The sequence below is a fragment of the Ailuropoda melanoleuca genome, chromosome 14, assembly GCF_002007445.2.
Source record: "Ailuropoda melanoleuca isolate Jingjing chromosome 14, ASM200744v2, whole genome shotgun sequence".
NCBI lineage: Eukaryota > Metazoa > Chordata > Mammalia > Carnivora > Ursidae > Ailuropoda > Ailuropoda melanoleuca.
This window is the reverse complement of record NC_048231.1, coordinates 93,445,903-93,470,434: the sequence shown is the minus strand read 5'-3', so window position 1 is coordinate 93,470,434 and position 24,532 is coordinate 93,445,903. Positions and strand designations below refer to the sequence as shown.

General features: G+C 44.1%; 1 protein-coding gene and 1 long non-coding RNA gene across 3 annotated transcripts in view; both read left to right on the top strand.

Annotated features, from left to right (window-relative positions):
- The first annotated feature begins 309 nt into the window (after window positions 1-309).
- On the top strand, window positions 310-11,274 carry LOC117795925. The gene is made up of 2 exons (XR_004620113.1): window positions 310-7,126; window positions 9,350-11,274. It is a non-coding gene; the product is annotated as an uncharacterized LOC117795925 (long non-coding RNA).
- An 11,331-nt stretch (window positions 11,275-22,605) lies between these two features.
- Window positions 22,606-24,532, top strand: part of KDSR (3-ketodihydrosphingosine reductase) — a 33,084-nt gene continuing 31,157 nt past the window's right edge. The window contains exon 1 of one of the 2 annotated variants that reach the window (XM_034642143.1): window positions 22,606-22,740. The gene's annotated coding sequence lies outside the window, so the exon portion shown is untranslated. The remainder of the gene's footprint in view (window positions 22,741-24,532) is intronic. The other variant, XM_034642142.1, reaches the window with a different exon arrangement.

The window sequence follows — 24,532 nt, the reverse complement described above, 5'->3', positions numbered from 1 at the left end:
ATTTCTGGTTCTAAATCTATTTCTGGTATCAAATAATTTTAGACTTATTCTAAAATGGTAGCACATAGGCCATATCCCATGAGTTCTTTATGGACAGATAAGTACTCACGATGTTCAGGCTCTGTCTGAACGTGGACTGTTTGGAAATTTGGATATTTGGGGTAGGTGGTTTCTTTCTTTTTTTTTTTTTTTTTAAGATTTTATTTATTTATGTGACAGAGAGACAGCCAGCGAGAGAGGGAACACAGCAGGGGAGAGGGAGATTNTGACAGAGAGACAGCCAGCGAGAGAGGGAACACAGCAGGGGAGTGGGAGAGGAAGAAGCAGGCTCCCAGCGGAGGAGCCCGATGTGGGACTCGATCCCGGAAAGCCGGGATCACGCCCTGAGCCGAAGGCAGACGCTTAACGACTGCGCTACCCAGGCGCCCCTGGGGTACGTGGTTTCTGAGGCTCCTTGAGTACCTCTATGAGCTATAACCTAGATGTTGAAGAACATGTTTTTTCTCAGCCTGGAAACTGTAGGGGTCTTAATAAAAAGAATTTCAATAGAAAATTGACTTGGCGTTTCCTGATACCATGCAGTAAAACAGAATGAGTATATGTATTCGATTATTAATGTGAAGTACCATTCAGCCACTTGTCACTCGCACAGTTAAGAAATTGAGGCATTCCTCTGTAACATGCAGCCGTACGTGTTGACACCTTGCAAATGAAGCAGCTGGGAGGGCCCAGCATAGACACTGCTTTTACCTCACTTTTGTGAGCTCTCCTAGATGTGCTTTCCTGCCTCCATACCTTCCTTCACGTCCTTCTGTTACTGTCCTACTCTACTGCAGTGCCCATTCTCTGCTAGTCCAAATTCCGTTCTTTCCAGTGAGACCTAGCTCCTGGCCTCTCTCTCTGCCAGGAGCAATCCCTAAACTACCCCCACTTCTACCTTTGCATTCCTTTAGTAATAAGTTGCTACTACTATCTTAAGATTTTTATCCAAATTTGAAGCACATTCTATTAATCTTGTTTAGATCATTTAGACTGTAAGCTCTTCAGATAGTACGTTTTGACTTGCAGCTAGCACCGTGCTAGACGCTATTTATTGGGTACTTAATAGAGGCTTGAGAAATAAGAGAGTTGTGTCTTTTTATCAGCTTACTGGATTATCTGTGAGACTTTTTATAAAATAGATCATTTGAAGTGACTTTGTTCTTACCGGTCTAGTGAAATGGTAAATTTTAGTCTTGGTTCCTGGGGACTGAAATCAGAGGTAGGCCAGAGCTGGCTCCTGTTGGCTTACAAGAACCAGTGCCCATCTCTTCCCACCTGTGAGTCCCGTGAGCTCACGTGGGCCGCTTGAGATCTGCTGTGGTGGGAGGACTCGCCACAGAAATCAAGTTGTGGTTAACGTGGCGCCACACAAAACTGAGTCTGTCTGTAATTGAAAAATTAGTATTATTTGTTGTATTTACAGAAATAAATACAGAAGTTACATTTTTAGAGTCATAAAAAGCATTCGATAAAATCCAGTACCCATTTATGATTTTTTTTTTAGAAAAACCTTACAAACTAGGAATAGAAGGAAGCTGCTTAATAAAGGGCATCTACCAAAAAAAAAAAAAAGGAGAAAGAAGCAGCAGCACTATAGCAAGCATCTTAATTGTGAATCATGGAAAACTTAACTGATATCACTACTACTTTTCAGCTTTGGACAGGAAATTCTAAGTTTAGGGATTAAAAAGGAAACAAAATTGTTATTCTTAGATGACGTATATGTAGCAAGTCCAAATTAATACAAACTTAGAATTTGAATTTAATAAGATTCCAGGATGCAAAGTTAATAAAGTCATGATGTTTATCTGAGCAACAATTATGAATTGAAATTATGAAAACAAAACAATTAGAATAGTATCAGATAGCATCAGGTACCTCAAAATAAGTCTGAAAGATGTGCAGACCTTTACATAAAAACCTAGGATACATTACAAACAAAGGAAAACCTGAGTAAGTAGAGAGATGGGCCCTGTTCATGAGTCAGAATACTGTTATCAAAGTATACATTCTAACGAAGCTGATTCTAGACTTAATTATCTCAGATCTGGATCTGGGTGATACATAGATCTCTCTGCATCTATGTATGTATTTTATATCCCCCAAAACAAAAATAGATGCTTAATTTATTCATGATTAAAAAGAAAAAATATTTTATAGTTTGAATCCATTTATAATAGTATATTTCTCCTAGCTGTAGGTTTCTATCCATTTATCCACACAGTCATTCACCCGGATATCTGTGCATATGCATGGAAACAGAACGAATTATTTTCACCTTATGTTCATTATGTTATTTGTGGGTAGTGAGATTTTGGTTGATTTTTTTTTTCTCTACCTCTTCTATCTTCAGGTGTATTTTCAGATGTTACCTTTTCAGTGAGACATTCCCTGGTCATCCTATTTCAAATTGCAATCCCTCCTGATGCTCCCTATACCCGTTCCCTGCTTCATTTTCGTCTGTAGCACTTACCGTGTAACATGCTGTATAGTTTACTATTTTTCCTATTTGTAATTTTTCCTACTAACATGTATGTTCTGTGAGACCTGGGATTTTCTTGTCTTTCTTTTTCTCTCCGCTGTATCTCAGTATCTGGAACGGTGCCTGGTGCCTGATGGGTGCTCAATAAATATTTATTGAGTGACTGAATCTTTGTATTTTTTTCTCAGTTTGATTACTCTACAATAAGCATGTATTATTTTTGCCCCTCTCCCACATTTTTACTTTATAAAAGGAAGAAAATAAGGAGTGAAAACAAATACAGCAAGAAATTAACAGTGGTTAAATCTAGGCAGTAACAGTATGGACGCTTGTTAATTTTTACTTTGTTTTTATCTTTAAATATTTCCATTCCCCAAAATAAGCAAAAGTGTTTAAAAGGGAAGAATTACAGTTAGACTGAGAGCTGATCACAGGCATTTGTCTCCCCCTTTGGAGCCCTATAAAATAACAGAGCAGCTTTTAAGAAGAGAGTAATAAAAAAAACAGGACAGCATAGATAATTCATCAAACGATTGTACTTTGGAAGAGTGCTATTCATCCAAACTGCCCTCCTGCCACAGAAGCCCAAGTGGGGACATCCTATTTTTCTTCATCAGAGGCAGCCCTCACGGGGGCACCTGACTAGCCGTGGTTTGTCAGGTGCTGCCATCCAGATCCATCTATCTGGGGCACCACAAAGCTGGCAGGACATTATCAACAGGGTCATAGCATCAATAGCATCCGACCCGATGGGAATCTGGTAGCTTGTGGTGAGACAGCATTACGGTCTGTGGTCCCATGGAATGAAGTGCCCAGCGAGGACACGGCGCCGGGGAACTCCTTCGTAGCTGCTGCAGAACAAAATGAAGGCATGAGAACTTCAAGGACTGCTAGTTGAGGGCAGGGAGAGAAACCCAGAAATCTTCTATGACTATAAACATTTCTTGCGTTCACAGTGCCAAAACAGTCAAGTGAAGCTTAATGTTTGGTTGTGTAATTACCAAGTGATATCAGTTGAATTCGGATTCAACAAGTTTTGTGGGGGGTTTTGTTTTTCTAATATGAAGGTAAGGAAAGTTGGGAGGCAAAGAGCAGGGTGCATAGTATTGGGATGTGTGTACTTATGAAGATTTGAAGGATTCTGAGTCTCAGGAAATGCCTGGAGCACTGTGGTGGAGTATTTTGGTGATCGCGGTCAAGGAAAGGAGAGCCTCCTTTCAGAAATGATCAAATCTTAGATGTGGGTTCAATCAACAGAGACTCTGAATTTAGTATTTCGGTTTGAGCTGCTGGGAGTGGTTTTAATTGTTTGGCTGGTCGAAGAAACAACTCAAATCGATCCACTCGGAACTCCATTAATATATAATATAAAAGGAAGAACCCAGTATCTTTAGGAAATAGAGATGCTGGCGTGGATTCACCTTGTGAGAACCTTCACAACAAGGCTTCGCTGTTCCTAGAGAAGATCCATAACCCAGTCCCTTAACCAAGCCTTTGACAGATGAAAGGAATGCATTCCCAGTTATCTTACTGGCTCTTTGATTTCATCAGAGCTGGAAAGATCCTTTGGTTGCAGAAGCCAAGTAAGGTCAATCAACCATTCAAGCCAAGGGGACTTAGGCAATACCTAGCGTGTCAATTAGGATGGTCTTCCCCACAGAGATCAGAAACAGTAATCAGTGACCCTGGGGTCCTTGGCGACCAAAGTAAGTGAGATGCTACTTCATTAGTATAACCAAAAAACTCCCAAGTCTGGCCTCCAAGACCCTGACCAGCATGGCTTAAAGCACTTTTTTCTCTCTTGATTTCTGTGGATGAGGAGCCCACGGGGTCTCGCTGGGAGCCGTGTGCACAGCTGCGGCTGTAGCCGCGGCTGGAATAGCCGAGCGCTGAAACATCTGGGGGCCGCAGGACCACCCGTGCAGTCTTGGGGCCTCTCCAAGCAGTGTCTGCGTGGGCTCGTGGGGGCTTCCACGCAGCATGGCAGCCTCCAGGCAGTCAGGACAAAGCCTTCAGGATGCAAGCATTCCCAAGAGGCAGAAGCTACATTCCCTTCGGTAGTCTCAGAAGTCACAGTGTGTCACCTCCGCCACGCTCTTAGCGGTCGAAACAGCCCCCAAGGCCGTCCAGTTTCAAGGAGGAGGGGATATAGATCCCACCTGTCACTGGGAGACAAGGTAACATTGTGAAAAAGGCATTTGAGTTGAAAGATATCGCGGCCATTTTTCAAAAAAGGATCTACAAGAACCAAACCTGAAAAACGAAGTGATGACCCGTGGTGGGGTTGAGGCTTTGAGGGGCAGCAACTGCTGATTTGTATCACTGGCCCGCTCCACTGTTTGCTTTTATAACCGCAGGCAGTTACTCTCTTCATTAAATAATGAAATGAAAAGACATCCAAATCACCAAAAGACAAAGCAATTGCATGATTAGAAAAATTATCAGATACTCTCTAAATCATGTAAGATAATATGCATGAGGAAAAAAAGTAGGAGTATGACAGAAATCTAGTTTCACTTAGAATTATATGTACTTGGCTTCGCCTCTAACGTGCCTGCCCTCAAGAAACAAAGTTTAGTTAAAGGGAGAAACAAATGAATCAGCAGTTAGAGCGCAATGCTTTGAGTTCAATGACAGATATGCTTGAGAGACCATGCAACTACATGCATCAAAAGGAGACTAGAAGAAGCAGAGAACTGTATTTGCCATCCTTGAGGAGTGAATATTCAACTTTTTATTCTGAAACTCATAATGGGAAAAATTAACATTCACTCCTCATTCTTAGGAGAAACAGTAATTTATACCAAGTTGAAAGAAAGCTAGTGCTTTTTGTCTTTCCCCTTCTGGCTCCCTCTTCCTCTTTCCCCCTTCCTCCCTCCCTCCCTCTCTCTCTCTCTGCTGTAGAGGGAACAGCAACATTTAAACTATCCTGTGGCAACCCCAGTGAAGTAATTGACCCAAGCAAATATCAAGGGATGCTAAAACTATCACATGAAACAGAATATTTACATGGGATTTGTCTCCTATGTTTCCTGAATGACAAACCGCTCAAAATCAATGTCGACTTAAAATACCATTTATTTTTTCTCATGACTCTGCAAATTAGGCAGAGCTCCATGGAGAGGGCTTGCCTCTGCTCCACGTGGTGTTGGCTGGGGTGGCTTGACCAGGGCTGAAGAATTCAAGATGACTTCACTCCCCTCTCTAGTGCCTCCAGCTGGCCTGGCTGGACCTCTCTCCTTGTGGTCTCTTACCGTTTAGTAGTCCAGCCTGAGTTTCTTTACGTGGCAGCTTGAACCCAAGAGGACCAAAAAAGAAGCTTCAAGGCCTCTTAAGGCCTAGGCCCAGAAATAAGGATATACCGCTTACACACATTATAATTAGTTAAACTGAGTTATAAGGCCAGTCCAGATTCAAGGGATGAAAAGATTTCTACCTTTTGATGGGAGGTGCAGCACATGCTAACAGAAATGGGAGGAATTACTGGTGACAATCTGCCAACATTTCATGGTGTCACTCCCAGATGACCTGCTGATTACGCAGGGGAGTGTGTGCCCTTACGATGGAGAGAGACGGTTGTCAGCACCTTGCCCAAGAAGTCCAATTGACCTGAGCATCACTTACAGCGGACAAACTGACATGTGCTGCTGGATAGGGTGCTGTACAAAATACGCTTATGAAGAGTTCCTACGGAACGTGTGATCTGAATCCAGTCAAGCCGTAGACCTAGCTGCTGGGTCACGGGAAATTCAAGGGAGAGAGAAACAACATCAGGAAGAACCAGTCAGCCAAAAGAGAATATAGGGCATCTACTAGACAACTGGCCTGGTCTCTAGATAGTCTCTAAATAGATACTATTAAGCAAAATAAAAGGTTGAGGGACTCTCTTAGATTAAAAGAAATTGAAGACATATAACCCAATAACCTAATGGAATATGTGAAGCTTGACTGGAACCTGGTTCGGCAGCGGCGGGCAGGTGGGGGGAGCAGCTATAAACACCAGTTAGGAGGTAATTGAAAAAATACAAATTTGTAAAAAAAATACATGACATAAAATTTACCATTTTTTCTATTTTTAAGTGTTCAATTCAGTGGCATTCAGTGCATTCACACTGTTGTGCAACCATCACCACCACCCATTTCCAGAATTTTCATCAACCTGAACAGAATCTCTCTATTAGGGGCGCCTGGGTGGCACAGCGGTTAAGCGTCTGCCTTCCGCTCAGGGCGTGATTCCGGCGTTATGGGATCGAGCCCCACATCAGGCTCCTCCGCTGTGAGCCTGCTTCTTCCTCTCCCACTCCCCCTGCTTGTGTTCCCTCTCTCGCTGGCTGTCTCTATCTCTGTCAAATAAATAAATAAAATCTTAAAAAAAAAAAAAAGAAACTTTCTATTAAATAATAGCTTCCCATCCCACTCCGCCAGTCCCTTTCTTCCTCTATGAATTTGCCTACTTTAACTACCTCATATAAATGGACTCATGCACTATGTGTCCTTTTGTATGTGGCTTATTTCCCTTGGCACAGTATCTTCCAGGTCCATCCGTGCTGTGGCATGTTATCAGAACTTCATTTGTTCAAGCTGAATAATATTCCGTTGTAGGTACGTATATGCCACATTTTGTTTATCCATTTATCTGTTGATGAACATTTATGTTGTTTCCACCTTTGGCTCTTGCGAGTAATGCTGCTAAGGACGTGGGTATTCAAGGATCTGTTTGAGTCCCTTTGGGGCATATACCTAGGAGTGGAATTGCTGGGTATATAGAATGCTCATACAGTGAATCATCGTATGGTGATTCTATGTTTGACTTTTTGAGAAACCGCTACAGTGATGGCACCATTTTGCATTCCTACCACCAATGCATGAGGGTTCCAGTTTCTCCATATCTTCACCAACACTCGTTATGGTCCATTTCTGTTTTGTTTCCATTTTTGTTTATACTAGCCATCTTAATGGATGTGAAGTATATTTGTTATTTTTCAGATCAAAAAAAAATGTTATCACCAATTTATAAAGACCAAGAATGAGGTGTTTGGGGTGATAACCGTAGGTAGGTAACCCCGTCACAAACCTCTGCTAATCATTCAGTCAGTCATGTTAAGATGATCTTTTCAACAATTTTGATATTTTTTCACCATGGATATTTTTTGCATTATTTTTTAAATATTGTCTTAAAACATCATTTATGTTGATGACTGATTATTTTGGCATCCCACCAAACCTTGTTCCTGAGTCAAGTGTCTCAGTTGCTTCACCCTTGTCTTGTCCTGCCATGTTCATAGACTGGAAGTATGGTTGAAGTTACTAGAAGTAACGTCAAATTTAGTTGACCAAGACTTTTCTTTGCTAAACCTTTCAAAAGAATAGTCACATATATTTTACACTACAGCTTTTGATAAAAGAGCTCCTACTCTTGTGCAGAAAAGGGCCATTTAGTACTACACGTAGCAACAAAGAGTATCATTTGGGATTTCCTAAATAACTCTTATACTGAAAGTAAGTAAACTTTTTTTGTAGTTGGGTCTGAATAATTCTAACCAGATTTATTTAACCTTTTGGATAATTCAAATGCTAGAATTTGAGGAAAATGCAAATTACTAAGAAGGGAAGTTGCCAGGCTAGGGTTGGATGTTAAGTGTTGTTACAGGTTGAGTTCTCCAGAAGCCAACAAGAGGAGTTTGGGGGTGGGGGGGCAAGATGTTTACTATAGATGATCCCCTCTGAACAGAAGGAGGAGGAAGCAAACTAGGCAAAAAAAAGAAGTCAAAATCTACAATTTGGGTATGGCTTAGCGTGGATAGTTCATCTCTGCTGGTGAGGCATCACTGGGGGATGGATGACATCTCAAAATGGCTCACTCACTGGGCTGGCAAGTTGGTATTAACTATTGCCTGGGAACTCAACTGGGGCTGTGGACTTGAGGCCTCAGTTCTTCACAAAGACATCTCCAGAGACTGCCTGAGTTTACTCAGAGGATCATGGATGAGTTCTCAGGTTTAATGTCCCAAGAAAACTGGGGAGAAGCTACATGGCCTTTTGGAACCTATTGTTATAGTCTTGCAGTGTCATTTCTGCCACAGTCCATTGGTCAAAGCAGTCCAAAGGCCAACACAGGTTCAAGGGGAGGGGACATAGACTCCACCACTCAATGGGATGAGTGTCACATTATAAAAGAGCTGGTAGGGGGCACCTGGGTGGCTCAGTCAGTTAAGCATCTGCCTTGGGCTCAGGTCATGATCCCAGGGTCCTGGGATCAAGTCCCACGCCAGGCTCCCTGGGAGCCTGCTTCCCCCTCTCCTTCTGCCTGCCACTCCCCTGCTTGTGCTCTCTCTCTCTTTGTCAACTAAATAAATAAAATCTTAAAAAAAAAACAGTGGTTCATCTAGAGAATTATTTTTGTAGTGAACTCTGTTTTCCAAAGATGGCCGCCACAACATCTCCAATCCCATGCACTCTTTTATTTTTTTTAAGATTTTATTTATTTATTTGACAGAGAGAGAGAGAGAGACAGCCAGCAAGAGAGGGAACACAAGCAGGGGGAGTGGGAGAGGAAGAAGCAGGCTCACATCAGAGGAGCCTGATGTGGGGCTTGATCCCAGAACGCCAGGATCACGCCCTGAGCCGAAGGCAGACGCTTAAAGACTGAGCCACCCAGGTGCCCCTCCAGATGAGCCACTTTAATGCATACTTTTAATGAAGACCCTAACAGTTTCATCATTCTTTTTCTCTCTGTTTTTCAGATTTTATTTATTATTTTTAAGGCTGTGGACTCTAACAACCAATCATTAAAGTTTGCATTTTGCATGTGTTTGCTTTGGTTAGGAGTCGTTTCATTTTCCTGAACGGTTTGCCACAGAAAGGAAATAAAAAAGGAAACTGGACATTCGACACAGTTTGAAGAGCACTGCTGGATGCACTGATCTCAGCTCAGAGTGAAAAGGGCAGGGCTGCCTGAGGGGTGCCAGGCAGCCTGCATTACATGAAGTGCTTGGGACCCGGATGTAGCAAGTGCTGTGGTAGCAGGAGACAATGTGATCCCGTCGTAAGTCAGGAGTGTTGTTTTCCCTCTTCATTTCTTCAGGTCTGTCATTAGGAAAGTTGGTATTGTTTTGTTTGCCTCTATAATTACACCTCATTTGGCCCCATATCCCTCTATTTCCTTTGATAATGTCTTAACCCTTTACCATAAACAACAATAAAACATACATACTTCCTCTTCCTTCCCAACTCACCTGATTTGAGACAATATTTCTTCATGTTTACCTTCATGGTATTGAATGTTTATACTTCAATTACTTGATTCGGCAGCTTGAAACGGTATCTGGATTTCAGTTATAAATGACACCATTCATAAAGTCACTCTACCTTCTACATCCTCCTTCCCCTCCTAAAATGTGTTTCTTTTATTATTTTTCCATCGTTAAGGTATATACCAATTACACAGCATTCTGTTCCCTAGCCCCTCTGTTTGTTTTAGTCTTTGTTCTGGTAAATATATTCACTTCTGCAATTCTCAAAAGGCAGTACCATGTTTTTCCCGTCATCTTTCAGCTATTTGTGTCCCCCAAAATTCATATGTGAAATCCCAGTGCCCAACAGGATGGCACATGGAAGTGGACCTTTGAGAGGTGATTTTGGTCTCATGAATGGGCTTAGTGCTCTTTTAAAAGAGACCCCAAAGAGCTCCCTTCCCCCTTCTGCCCTGTGAGGACACAGTGAAAAAACGCTGTGGGCCCTTACCAAACAGCACATCTGCCAGTGCCTTGATTTTGGACTTCCCAGCCTCCAGAACTGCGGGCAATAAATTGTTGATAAGCCACTGAGTGTGGTATTGTTTTATAGCAGCCCAAATGGACTAAGAGCCTTAATACTTTCCTCAAGAAACACTCATGGGAAAAACATTTCCTTATTTATTGCATATTCAATGGGTGAAACACAGATTAGCTGCGTACAAAACCTTGGCTCAACATTCTTTCCTTGGGGATCTTATAGATGTATCTTTGTTCTCTTGTGTTGAATGTCACCACGGAGAAATCTGCAACTAGCCTGATCTCTTCTATAAATAAGTGACCTGAATTTTTTTGCCTAACTGACCAAAGTTGTCATTCTTTTAAAATCCAGTGTTTTTTCTAATGGTTTTATAGTTCTATGTCCATGATTCCTTCTGCATTAGTCAGGGCTCTCCAGAAACAGAACCAATAGAAGACTGATTGGTTGACTGATTGATTATAAGGAATTGGTTGACATGATTGTGGAGGCTGTCAAGTTCCAAGATCTACAGGTGAATTGGGAAGCTGCAGACCTGGGAAGAGCCAAGATTTCAACTCAAGTCCAAAGGCAAGAAAAAAAGCTGATGTTGCAGTTCAAAGGTCAGCAGGCAGGAATAATTCTCTGCGGCTTGGTGGAGGGTCAGCCTTGGGTCCTGTGTAGGCTGGCAACAGACTGGATGGGACCCACCCGCACTGGGAAGGCCAAGCTGCTTTATCCAGTCTACTGATTTAAATGTTTATTTCACTATACACACTCTTGCAGAAAAACCTGGAATAGCCTTTGATCAAATACCTGGACACTCCGTGGTCTAGTCACATTGACATATAAAATTAACTATCACACCATCTGAATTAATTTTTGTGGAAGGTGGAATGTCCAGGTTGAGGTTCATTTTTTTGTCTATAGGTGCACAATTGTCCCAGCTCCATTTATTAAAAAGGCTACCTTTCCTTCCATTAAATTGCTTTTGCACCTTTGTCAGAAGTCAGTGTGGTGTGTCTGTGTGGGTCTGTTTCTGGGTCCCATTGATCTATGTATCTGTCCCTCTGCCAGTACCACACAGCCTTCCTTACTAAAGCTATCTGATAAGTCCTGAAAATCAGGAAGACTGATTCCTCGAACTCTATTCTTCTTTTTAAACAATTTTTTAAAGATTCCATTTATTTGTTTATTTATTTACTTATTTGAGAGAGAGAGTGCACATGAGCGCATGTGATGGGGGGAAGGAACAGAGATGGAGGGACAAGCAGACTCCCTGCTGAGTGTGCAACCCAACACAGGGCTTGATCGCAGGATCCTGAGACCAGGACCTGAGCCAAAGTCAAGAGTCAGATGGTCAGCTGAGCCACCCAGGCTCCCCATCTTTTTTTTTTTTTTTTTTTAAGTTTTAGCTATTCTTGTTTCTTTGCTTTTACATACAAATTTTAGAATACTCTTGTCTATATCTACAAAATATCTTGCTGGGATTTTGATAGAAGCATATTAAACAGTATATCCATTTGGGGGAACTGTCAATTGTGATAAGATACACAAGACGTGAAATTTACTATCTTAATCATTTTTTAAAGTCAACAGCTCAGTAGCATTGAGTATATTCACATTGTTGTGCAAACATCATGACCTTGGTCTCCAGAATTCTTTTCATCTTGCAAAACTAAATCCCTGTACCTATTAAACAATAACTCTCCTTGCTACCTTCCTCCCAGCCTCTGGAAACTGATATTCTACTTTCCTTTTTCCCGTTTTACTTTTTTCTTCTTCTTCTTTTTTTTTTTTTTTTAAAGATTTTATCTATTTATTTGACAGAGATAGAGACAGCCAGTGAGAGAGGGAACACAAGTAGGGGGAGTGGGGGAGGAAGAAGCAGGCTCCTAGTGGAGGAGCCTGATGTGGGGCTCGATCCCGTAACGCTGGGATCACGCCCTGAGCCGAAGGCAGACGCTTAACCGCTGTGCCACCCAGGCGCCCCGCACTTTTTTCTTCTTTTTAAAAATAATCTTCTCCTCCCCACCAAGCTCCAGCCTCCAGTAACCACCATTTTGCTCTCTGTTCCTATGAGTTTCTTTTTTTTTTTTTAATGATCCCACATATAAGTAAGATTATGCAATATTTGTATTTCTGTGAAATCTTTCTATAGTCACTTAGCATAATGTCCCCAGGTTCATTCATATTATCACAAATGGCAGGATTTCTTTATTTTTGAAGGCCGACTAATATTTCATTGTATATATTTTTACCACATTGTCTTCACTCATTCATCCACTGATGGACGTTTAGATGGTTCTAAAACCTGCTGGTGAAGTCCTAACAGGGACGACAGTGGGGCTGGACGATGTGGAGCTGCAGTGGTTGATGGGATTAGGTGAAAGTCGGGATGAAACGTGGAACGTTTGAACAGACTCTATGTGAAGTGCTTGCTTCCCTTTATGTGGCTGTCCTATGGGGATGGATTTTGTGTCTGACTGTGGAGAGTTTCCCCCAGCTGGTATTGTCAATCAGAAGGCAGGCAAATCTGTCCTTCAGGCAAGATTGACTGACCCTCCTAAATGGGAACAGATGACATTGCCCAAGCCCGCATAAGTTGTTTATTTTACACAGTATGGGATACCTGGTAGATAAAACATGCTGTAAGACCAGGGCCTGGTTGTTTTATTTGGATTTTGGAGGGTACATATTCCACATCTGGAAGTATTATTAGATCTTACCTGAAACACCAAAAAAAGTCCTGGAATCCTTACTCACACTGGGGCTTATGGCAAAAGGCCGTGAGCATCACCTGTTAATGACCGCTGAGACTTTTATTGGACAGAGCATTTCCATTTCAGAAGCAATTACTAGCTTGCCACTGGACGTTAATTGAAACCACCCTGATGACTGAAAGACATAAAATAATCTGGAAACCTGAGATACACATAATGTCTCCGGTGATGTCAGAGAAACACTCTCATGGAAAAAGCAATGTCTAGAAGAGTTCCGTGATAAAATGGAGCTGGTTTTGCAAGAACATGGTACCAGGGAACAAGGGAGGGGCACACATGTTCATAAGCAGGTAGAATTTTTTCCCCTACGGCTGACTTTGGAACCAGGTGAGAAATTGCTGGACCTGTAGCCACTTGGGCAGTGCCCTATGAACAGCTCTTTATGAACCAAAAAAGAGCTGCTTGGTTTACAGATGTCACTTTCAAGGTGAATAGATCGCATGGCGTTTGGAGGCCACCGCTCTGACAGAAGAAGACAAAAACAAATCAGTTCGGAGCGCTGAATTACGTGGTGTGATCCCTATGTTTTGAACTAACTCATGGGCAATGGCTAATGTCCTAGCCATGTGGTTTAGTAGAAGAGCAATGGAAAAGTTGCCTCTATGAAAGGGTTGCTGTAGGGGGCACTGCCCTATGGAAATCACTATGGGCATTCAAGGGGTACATCAAAGTTGCCCATGTCACTGTTCATTAGAAAACCTCCTTTTAAGATTGGGGGGTGATTGGAACCAGCAGGTGGATATCCTGTTGTGCTTATTTGAGGTGACCGCCTGGGTCTATGACACGAATGGATATGGGCAGCAGGGGGGTGCAGCAATGCAGAGATGGGATGAATCTAGACATTGTCCTCTTGTACCCTCTGGAGCACAAAATGTCAATAAGAACCTTTTTGTGGGCCACCAAAAATGACAGAGGCTGNAATCTAGACATTGTCCTCTTGTACCCTCTGGAGCACAAAATGTCAATAAGAACCTTTTTGTGGGCCACCAAAAATGACAGAGGCTGCAGAGGGCTGTGGGGCGGGTTCCCTGGGAGAAAGGCCCAACACAGAGCTGGGGCTTGGACGGATGCTGGTAGCCCTGGAAGGTTACAAATGGGTTTTGACAGAAAGACTGGGTTTTGCACGCCTAGAGGTAGGTGCCAGTGCTCAAAATACTATAAAAGGACTGGACAGAAGATATGCCCAGTTTGGACCCCCACTTCCATTTCTTCAGACCAAGGAACACACTCTACAGCCCACAGCGTCCAACAACGGGCAGAGAGATACCACATCAGGCGGACGAATCGTGTCGCCTATCATCTTAAGTAAAGTTCTAACAGAGAATTGGAACAGGCAATTGAAACATCTGTTGTCTAAAATGGGGGAGGGAGGGGCAACTGGATGGCGCAGTCGGTAAAGTATCTGAGTCTGGATTTCGGCTCAGGTCGTGAGCTCAGGGTCCAGAGGTCGAGCCCCGTGTTGGGATCCACGCCCAGAGCAAATCTGCTTAAATTTCTCTCTCCCTCTGCCCCTCCCCGCACCTCCTTCCGTCTGGAATGAATAAGCAAATGTTTAAAAAAATAAAGTAAAATAAAGTAAAATAAAATAAAATACAATGGGGAGGGAGAGATAAAGGCATGAAGGGCTGACTTCTATGTCTTCACGAGTGTGTTGCTCACTCTGATAGATTTCTGCACTTTTCTGGGGAATCAGAGAGGGGTGAGGGAGAACGCTGGTGGACTCTGCAGTTCTTCCCATGCAGAGAAGACAGGATGACCGTACTTTGGGCTTTTTTCCTCCACGTTGTGTAAACTTTCTTATTTTTCTCCCTGATGCAGTGATCCCAAGGACCGGGGCTTCTAATTTGGGTGGTAGAATCAAGGATGATCCCCAAGCAAGAAACTGTAACTATATTTTTAAACCTTTATACTAGAATTCCAAGACATTGGTGGTGAGGGGCGGTTATGCCTCCACTCCATCCGACGAAATTGGGATTGATAGCGAATGCAGTTGCGTTGCCTGGTGGTTGGGAAAGCCCGCAGGTTGTGCACCTGTGTCACCCTACCCTACATGAACGGGAACGGACTGAGGGGGGGCATTTGCTCAACTAGTAGCAGTGCTAGGAATCTGGAACAGCATAGAGCTAGGCTGAACCTAGCATTCCTTCCAAAGGGAGAAAGTCTGAGTAAAAAACAAGTCACAAATAGAAGGAGAAATAGTAGCCGAGGGTAAAAGAACAAATAAACGGGCTCTGCAACAAGCAGGATCCAGCGTTACATTAACACCATGAAGAAGCTCAGAGCAAGAGATGATATTGGCTCCTACGAAAGCTCAGTTGTACCTGATGTCTTGGTGGGGGGGGGGAGAACACTCCTGTTTCTCGAAACTGATGATAGAATTGAATGGAAACCTGCAAACCTGAAGGGGACCACTTTTGGAGACATGTGATGTGATAATAAGCTGGACAGCTGTTGACGATTGAGTGACATTCCAGTGATAAGGCTCTATCTTTTGACTCTCATTTTTCACGTTACGTCTGCTGCCCATCTTGTGCTGTGTGTAACGTTGGCACTGTCNAGTTGTACCTGATGTCTTGGGGGGGGGGGGGGGAGAACACTCCTGTTTCTCGAAACTGATAGAATTGAATGGAAACCTGCAAACCTGAAGGGGACCACTTTTGGAGACATGTGATGTGATAATGAGCCGGACAGCTGTTGACGATTGAGTGACATTCCAGTTATAAGCNGGATCCAGCGTTACATTAACACCATGAAGAAGCTCAGAGCAAGAGATGATATTGGCTCCTACGAAAGCTCAGTTGTACCTGATGTCTTGGTGGGGGGGGGGAGAACACTCCTGTTTCTCGAAACTGATGATAGAATTGAATGGAAACCTGCAAACCTGAAGGGGACCACTTTTGGAGACATGTGATGTGATAATAAGCTGGACAGCTGTTGACGATTGAGTGACATTCCAGTGATAAGGCTCTATCTTTTGACTCTCATTTTTCACGTTACGTCTGCTGCCCATCTTGTGCTGTGTGTAACGTTGGCACTGTCTTATCTGTGAGATGGCACTACCGATATTGTTGACCAACTCTATTGGGAAATTGAGTGAAGAGCCTCCTACTCTACCCTGCCTCCTGCAAATGTTAGGGCATAAGTTTGTTTTGCTGTAGGAGAGCTTTGGATAAAGGCCAGGGAGTGGCCTGTGTAGTCAAGAATTTGGGCTTGCCTGAAGAGAAGCTCTAGCCTTTGTCTTTGGCTTCTTGGAGGTAATCTGTGCCAGCCTTGATAGAAGGACCTTTGTTTAGATGAGGGCAGGCCAATCTGGACTTTGAGGGGGGGACTGATCATGCCAGAAAGACCAACCATGCGATTTAGGTGAAAGGTTGTATCATGCATCATTAGTTGACCTGAAGACTGAGTTCAGCCATATGCACCATTAGTCAATCTTGCCCACATAATGGAAACTCCAGTAAACACTATGGACCCAGGTAAGCTTCCCTGGTTTGCCATACTCCATGCTACTATCACACACCCACGCTGGGAGGGTCACATGTCCTGACTCCATGGGAGGTGGCAACAGGAGCTTTGCATGTGGAGGTCTCCGCACTTTGCCTTCTGTATTTCTTCCCTTAACTGACTTTGTCATGAACCACAACCGTGAGAATAACAGCTCTCTGTGGGTTCCGCGAGNCGTGAGAATAACAGCTCTCTGTGGGTTCTGTGAAGCCTTCCAGAGAATGATCGAAAATGAAGGTGGTATGGGAACGCCCCAACTTGTTTGTTAATTTTTAATTTTTACATGCTTTTTATTTTAGGGGGAACCCACAAAATTGTAATTGGTGTCAGAAGTCTTGGGTACTGTGCCCTCAAACTTTGTCATTTGCCTAACTCCGGGCAGTAACTTTAGAAAAAGGAAAAAATTAGATCAATTCCTTTGCCCCTGAGCTCTTTCGTATTTCTAAAAACAACAGCAGAAAGGAAAAGCAAGCTAGCAAACAAACATATGTACCTTATACAAATCAAAACCACAACAAAACATCACACCCCCTAGAAAGGCTATAATTAAAAAGACAGATGATAACAAGTGTTGGTGGGGATGTGGAGAAACCGAACCCTCATACATTGTGGGTGGGAATAGAAAATGGTGTGGGTGTTTTGGAAACGTCTAGCAGCTCTGGTTAAACGTAGAGTTACCGTAGATCCAGTCGTTCTGCTCCTAGATATATATCCAAGAGAAATGAAAGCATTATGTCCACGCAAAATCTTATACGTGATTGTTCACAGCAGAATTCCTACTGGCCTGCAAATGGAAACAACCTGTATGTCCATCAGTTGGCGAAGGGATACATGAAATGTGGTATATTCATACAAGGGACCACAAGTTGGTGATAAAAATAATGAAGTACGGTTGCATTGTACAACATGGATGAACCCCGAGAACAATATGTTAAGTGAAATAAGCCTGACACAAGAAAAGGCTGTATATTGCAGAATTCCATTTATATGACATATCCAGGTTAGGCAAATCTACAGACACATAAAGATGGGCGATAGCCTTGGGACTGGGCAGGGGGATTGGGAGAAACCGGGGAGTGGCTGCTGATGGGTGCGAGACATTTTGGGGTGTGTGTGTGTAACTAAATGTCCTAAAATTGATCGTGGTGGTGGTTGCACGAGTCTGTGACTATACTAAAAACCGTTTATTATGCGCCTTAAATCGGCGAATTGTCTGGGATGTGAAATAGATCTCAATAAAGCTGTTTTTGTTTTGTTTTGAACGCTGCCCTGGGAAAGGAGATGAACTCTTAAGCTCAAGGAAATTCGATCTGAGTGGCTTTTTAAACTCCATGGTAAGGCTTTCCCGGTCCTCTGAAAAGCGACAGCCGGACATGACCAAGTTCTGAGCACGCCGGGAAGGCCTGACATGGAGCCGAGAGGTCGGCTTGATCTCAGGCTCCCACACTGCGACAGGGGCTGCCGGCTCGGAAGCCCCACGCCGCGGCTTCCAGCGCCCGGGATCGCGTCCCCCTGCTCCGGCGGCCGCCCGGCGCGAGGGCGGAACGCGGGCCCGAGCGGCTCCCACCACCAGACGCGGCTGTCTGAGGCCTGGAAACCGGCCTCCGCGGTCCTAAGAAGCACCCTGACCCCACCCCGCAACGTCCCCCCGGCCCTTCGTGAGGCGCTGGCAGGTGGCGCCGCCAAGGCCCGCCGCCCCGCGCTCGGGGACACCCCGTCCCCCGTCCCTGCGGGGGGCCGCGGGGACCCGCCCTCCGCCGCAGCTGGCCCTCCCCGCGGTGTGTGTGTGTGGGGGTCCCGGGGCGCCAGGGGCTCGGGAGCCGCTCGTTAATCCCCGGGGCATCCGTGGGATGTGGATATTTTTGCGCTCGGTTTTCTCGATGAGTCAACTGAGGAACGGAGAGGCTGAGAAACTTTGCCAAGGACACCGCGGTCGGTGGCCGCGCAGGGCGAGGCGCGCGGTCCCGGCCGGGTCGCGGGGAGGCGGGCGGCAGGGAAGGGGTCCCAGCCGCCAGGACCCGCCGAGGCGGCTCGGAACGGGAAGACGGCCTGTGCGAGTGACGGAGCGTTTGCCCGAGGATTCCAGGAAGTGACTCACCTGGGGGGAAACCGCCCCGAACCCAGGGGGCTGGCGGTCCTGGCTCGGCGGCGTTGGGACGCTTCTGTCCCGTCTACACTGCTTGTGTGGCGGAGCTCAGCCCGGGGGCGGCTGATGGCTGATTCAGTGCCGTGCTCTGCAGTCATTTCAGAGTCGGATGGACGAGCTCACCGACCTGCTAGTTTGTTAGGGATGAAGGAGGTGTGGATGGGTTTGGTTCGTTTCTTACGGAAGCTACTGTCTTCAGAGGTCCCTTTTCTGCAGGTGTCGGCACCTTCCTTCCGCTGAGAGAAGGCCTTCTCCCCTGCACCCAGCACTTTGCCACTCACTGTGGCTTTCTCCTTGGCTTTCTTACTTGGACCTCACAACCCTGAGGCACACCGAGGTGGGAGGTTATTGAATAAGGAGAGTTAGTTACAGCACAGAGCCCGCCAGAGCGGACATATGCGTGTCTCCGCTGAGATAAAGCCTCCCCACCGAGCTGTCTGGGCTGGGCTGGGCTGGTCCTTTATTTTAGTGTGCTTTAAATCTGGACACGCGTTTGTGAATGAGAAAATGCACTTTTCTTTACATTGCCCTTAGTAAAAATATTAGTGTATTTCCAACTCCTGCTATTCCTGATGTGCAGGGTAGATAAGGTTAACGTAAATTCATTTAGAAAGAGAGCAAGAGAAGCCAAACTTTACACGTGCACCAAATTCTGAAAGTGTCACAAGAGAACTTCTGCCTCAGAAGCATGGCTTTAAAAGTTGGAATCTTGCAGAAGTTACGTTTGCAGAGCGTAACTTGGAAAAACCGTAAAGCCAAAAGCAGGAATGAACATTTTGATTCAGTATTTATAGGGGAGTTTCACTTAACCTTGACTTCAGCCGTTCCAGCCTCATTGTGCCGCAGGCCACGAGTAAGATAATAAGTCTGTTGGGGTAAACTAAGAAGAATTTATTTTCACCATCCCATTTTAATACGCCACTATAAATAATGTGAGGATGACATGAATAATTCACATGATGTCACCATCTGTCGTCTTTTTTAATGTCACAAGACGAGGGAAAGCACCATTCTTTTTCTTGAGATTTGTTAGGACCGGACCAGGTGGTGTTAGGAGAGGGAGCTCACATTTAGAATGTCTGCTTATGTGAAAGCATGAACAGACTTAGGTCACAATTATTTATTGCTTTCTATTTAGAACAGTTCGCGTACACTAGTGTTATCTCCCTAATGACAGCGGTAAAGCTGCAGAAGTATTACAGGGTATGTACTTATGTTTAAAACCTGTTTAATCGACTTGGGGAGAACTGGAAAATCAGGTCCTTCCTTTTTTGGAGATGGCTGGGAGCAGTTTTTGCTGCAAACCGTCCTGTCTCTTGCCCTCAATAAGAGGTGTATGATATGATGAAAGAGATAGTAACGTTTAAATAATATTTTGCATTGAATCGTAAGAGGCACTGATAAGGAAATTAGGCTGTTATCTTCAGTGTCCTACATCTGGGCGCAGTTTACCAGTTGTCAGGCAACTCCGTCCATATTTCCCACTTTTCTCAGCCATTATGAAAATTTCTTCATGTTCTTCTACAGTGCAGAATAACACAGCCTATGTGACTCGTGTATATCCTTAGATGCCTTCTAAGCTTTGGCTTGATTAGAAGGTTAGTTTCTCATGAGCTAGGACTGAAGGATTGAAGTCTTACCCCTGCTTTTATGGAGAAGACTTAGAAGTGATCAGGTTGAACAGTCTCTTGGCTGTGCAGTACACGGACACAGCTAGCTTACCCGTCACAGTCTAGAAAAAGGGCAGCAATAACAGCAGTAGCACTTGAGAGCTGTACACTTTCCCAATAACCTCCTAACTTCATCGTCCATTAATTTATCGAATAACAAGTAGGGAGACTTTCCTTCCAGTTTTTTTTTGGCATTGTATTTTTCAGAGAAATGATACCACGCACCATTTTTACAAATTAATGTAGGCTGACTGCTTATTTAGCAACTGCTTATGCCAGGTTCTGTGCTCAGAGTGAGGGAGATAAATTGAACTTGGTGCTCGTCCACAAGGTGCTTACATTCTGGTCAGGGAGCTAAGACGTGTACACAAAGTGGAAAGTGACAGGTAAAGAACAGGACTGAGTGACAGAGTCAGGAAAGCTTCCTGGAGGAGGGGACGTTGGATCTGGCCTTTGCAGAGGTAGGATTTGGATAGGTAGGTATGCTGGGGATGTTGGGTGGGGGGACAGCGAGGCAGCAGCAACACCATCATACGACAGCCAGGGGCCTGTTAATTACTATGGAATTGGAATGTCTGGTGAAAATGAAAAAGCCAAGGCCGCACGTGAGCTTGTCTCAGCAGCAAAGAGCTCCTCAGAGGCAACTGTTAGCTGGGGCAGCAGGTAGATTTTTACAGTAACCTTCTCGAGATAATTGATTAATTATCTGCCAAGGAAGTCTCTTCAATGGCGAGGACTTAAGGTGAAAAAAAAGTTGAGGAGCCTAAGCATCCATGGAGATTGGCACACTGTTTAGGAGTGGCTTTGTGATACCGTAAAATCATTGAGATGGGGTCCAGGATGTTCATTACAGCATGATTTATATCTAACAGTAAAATATTCGAAATAATCTGAATGTCTGTTAGAGGGAAATCGTCCACTAAGGTTTAGTACAGTTCCTTAATGTAGTATATTGAAGCCTTTTAGTTTTTTGACATAAGATATTTTGATGTATATATTTGTAAAGTAGGATATGATACCGTGTAAGGTCAGATATCTTTCCGATACTTCCCCACTTCGTCCACTTGACAACCCTGGGCCCCCCCACTCTCTTGCCCCATATTATATAATTTGCATAGGAAAAATGACTAGAAAGATAATATTGCGTTTGTCTTACGAAGTTAAATATATATTGAGTCCTTCTTATTTGCCAAGCACTTACATTCCTAAGTGCTAGGAATGTAGTGGGAACAGAAATGGAGTTGGTATTTTTATGGCATTTATGAGGCAGTAATAGGAGAGATGGTTGTGAATCAAATAATCACAAATAAATGCATGGCTCTTCGAGTATGTGAGTGCCATAAATTAAAGGAAAAAGGATGTGGTGCTGAAAAGTGGGTTGAGGTTAGAGAAGGGGCAGTCAGTGACGGTTTTCCAAGAAAGTGATATTTCAGCTGAGATTTATTTATTTATTTTTTTAAGATTTATTTATCTGGGGAGGTGGGATGGGGAGGGGGAGAGAATCTCAAGCAGACTCGCCAGTGAGCACGGAGCTAGGCAAAGCAGGGCTGGATCCCACGACCCATGAGATCATGACCTGAGCTGAAACCAAGAGTCGGATGCTTAACGGACTTAGCCCCCCAGGTGCCCCTGAGCTGAGATTTAATGGGTGAATGGGTGCCTGGAAGAAGAGGGGGGAGAAGAGCATTTCTGGTAGGGAAATAGAATGTGCAAAGGCCCTGTGGTCGGAGGAACATGGAACTCAAAGACAGCCCCAGTAGGGCTGAACTAGATCGTGAGAGGCAGAATAGTACAAGAAGGAAAACATTGCCTTTTAATATTTCCAGGTGATCATGTATTTCTTTTATAATAAGTGGTCATGTAAAATATTAGAAGATCTACGCAGCTGGCTCTTCTTTGCCTCTCTTGTGGAGATAGTCATATAGGAGATAACGCAGTAAGGAAGTAAGATTCATTTGAACTTGGACCCAGAGGTAGACTAATGTATTATTTACTAGCTCAATTTATAGGGCACTTTCCTTCCAGTGAATGCAGAAAAACATAGGTGTGCAATTTATAGTTCAGTACCGAAAACAATCACCAGCAGGACCCAATGACAGTAAAATCTTTCATGTTTGCACTTCCTTCATTAAGTCTGGGACGAAGAAACTACAATAGCTAAAAATCTGGTTCTTGTAGATTGGGTTTTAGAGCTCATTGTAGTTGTTTTAAATGAACTTCCTGCAGAAGGGAAATTTCAAGAGCTAAGAAGATTTGATTATTTTCTGCTTTTAGGTTACAGGAGGCTCCAGTGGCATTGGAAAGTGTATTGCTATCGAGTGCTATAAACAGGGAGCGTTTATAACTCTGGTGGCACGAAATGAGGTAAGTCTTCTGGGTGTGTTGTTACTCACTTATTCGGCTTTAGGTGAGCCGGAGCGGTGGAGCACGTGCGCTCGGATTCACGAACCTGTGCAAGAAATGTCTCCTGTCTCTGGTTCAAGGTGTGGTTTTGGAACCCTTGGTTATTTCTCCTATTCGGGGCAAAGACTCCTCGGCTGAAGTCAGGCCAGTTCCACAGATACTTATTTAGTTTCAGCAACTGTTAGGCAACATCAGAGGCACTGCACGTTGAGATGGGAGAGGCCACAGGGCTCCAGGAGGGCCTCGGCTCGCCGGCCTGCAGGAGGCCGGGCGGAGCCGATCATCGAGCTGGTAGCCGAGGCCTGAAGGCTGTGCAGGTGTCTCTGTAATTTGCTTATTATCAAGATGATGTACATCTCTAATGAAACCCAGACTCCACAGGGAAGGAATCTTGCTCCTCCCAGCAGTGTAGCAAAACGTGTGTTTTTCTGTGTCAAGTCAACACAAGGTCTGTTTTTCTTTTCTTTCTTTTTTTTTTCCCCAGGGTCTGTTATTCTTGCCAAAGTTGTTTCCACAGCCAAAGCAGCGACACTGTGTGCACATGAACAGTTTTGTAGTCTTCGCGCTCCAGGGAGGTGGGGGGAGGTGACCACAGCTGTATTATCAGCCACCTACCGTTGTTCTGTGCCTGGCATCATGCTAAGACATGAGGGGAGGGTTGATGGAAGGAATGGGGACATCAGCGTGGCATCATTGCGTGGGGACTTTGGATTCACGTATGCCAAAGGAGGGCAACGGTGGGGGGACTGACCACTCAAATGGGGGTACACAGCTTCCAGGGAGGGCCTTGGGGGGAAATGTGTAAATATTGGCACAGAATTAAGCTTCGATGTTCATCATTTCTTCTTAAAATCAAGAGAGGCAGAATTGCTAGCTCTCATTTGTATCCTGACGTCTCTAACCATGAACTCACTTTGACATCAAAGCCACTTTACGGGAAGGAAAACGGCACTTTATTTTACTTTATTAAAGATTCTATTTATTTATTTTTGAGAGAGAAAGAGCATAAACAGGGGAGAGGGGCAGAGGGAGAAGCAGCTGAGCGGGGAGCCCAATGCGGTACTTGATTCCAGGACCCTGGGATTATGACATGAGCCAAGATGCTTAACCGACTGAGCCATCCAGGCACCCGGAAATCATAACTTTAATAAAATGGCATTATGTGAGATTTAAACAATGCTGATATTTGATACAAAGCAGATAAAAAGGAAGCAGGGGTGGCCCCAAGTTTCAGGTGCTCAGAAGCTCTTTCTGTGGTCCTTGCGTTGCTAGACATGAATGAGCAGACGAGCCTTCTGGCATCCAGAAATTCTTTATTTTCTAATATAATTGCTAATTCCAATTTTGACAAAGGCAAGTGGTGTGTATCTTTATTCATAGAACGATATTATTTGATTATAGACACATCCATGTCTAGAACACCCATGTGTCTTTCCAAAGGATTTCCCTCCTCTTGTTCTTCTCTAGCTGTCCTGACATACTTAAATTACAACTTTTAGAACAAATTAAGAACTGTAAGCCGATAGATCTCTCGAAAACAAGTCAAACAAGCAAAATGGAGACCTTGGAAGAATCTCTCAGTTATAGGGTAGCTTTGCTTGTCTTAAGATTATTCTCAAAAGTAGCCAGGATTAGATTTTCTCAGTCTATCTAAAAGGTGATTTTTACAATATTTGCTTTTATGGGAGAGGAGGGAAATATTGGACAGTTTCTTGCAAAAGCACTCCTTATGTGGAATCCCATGAACCCTGAA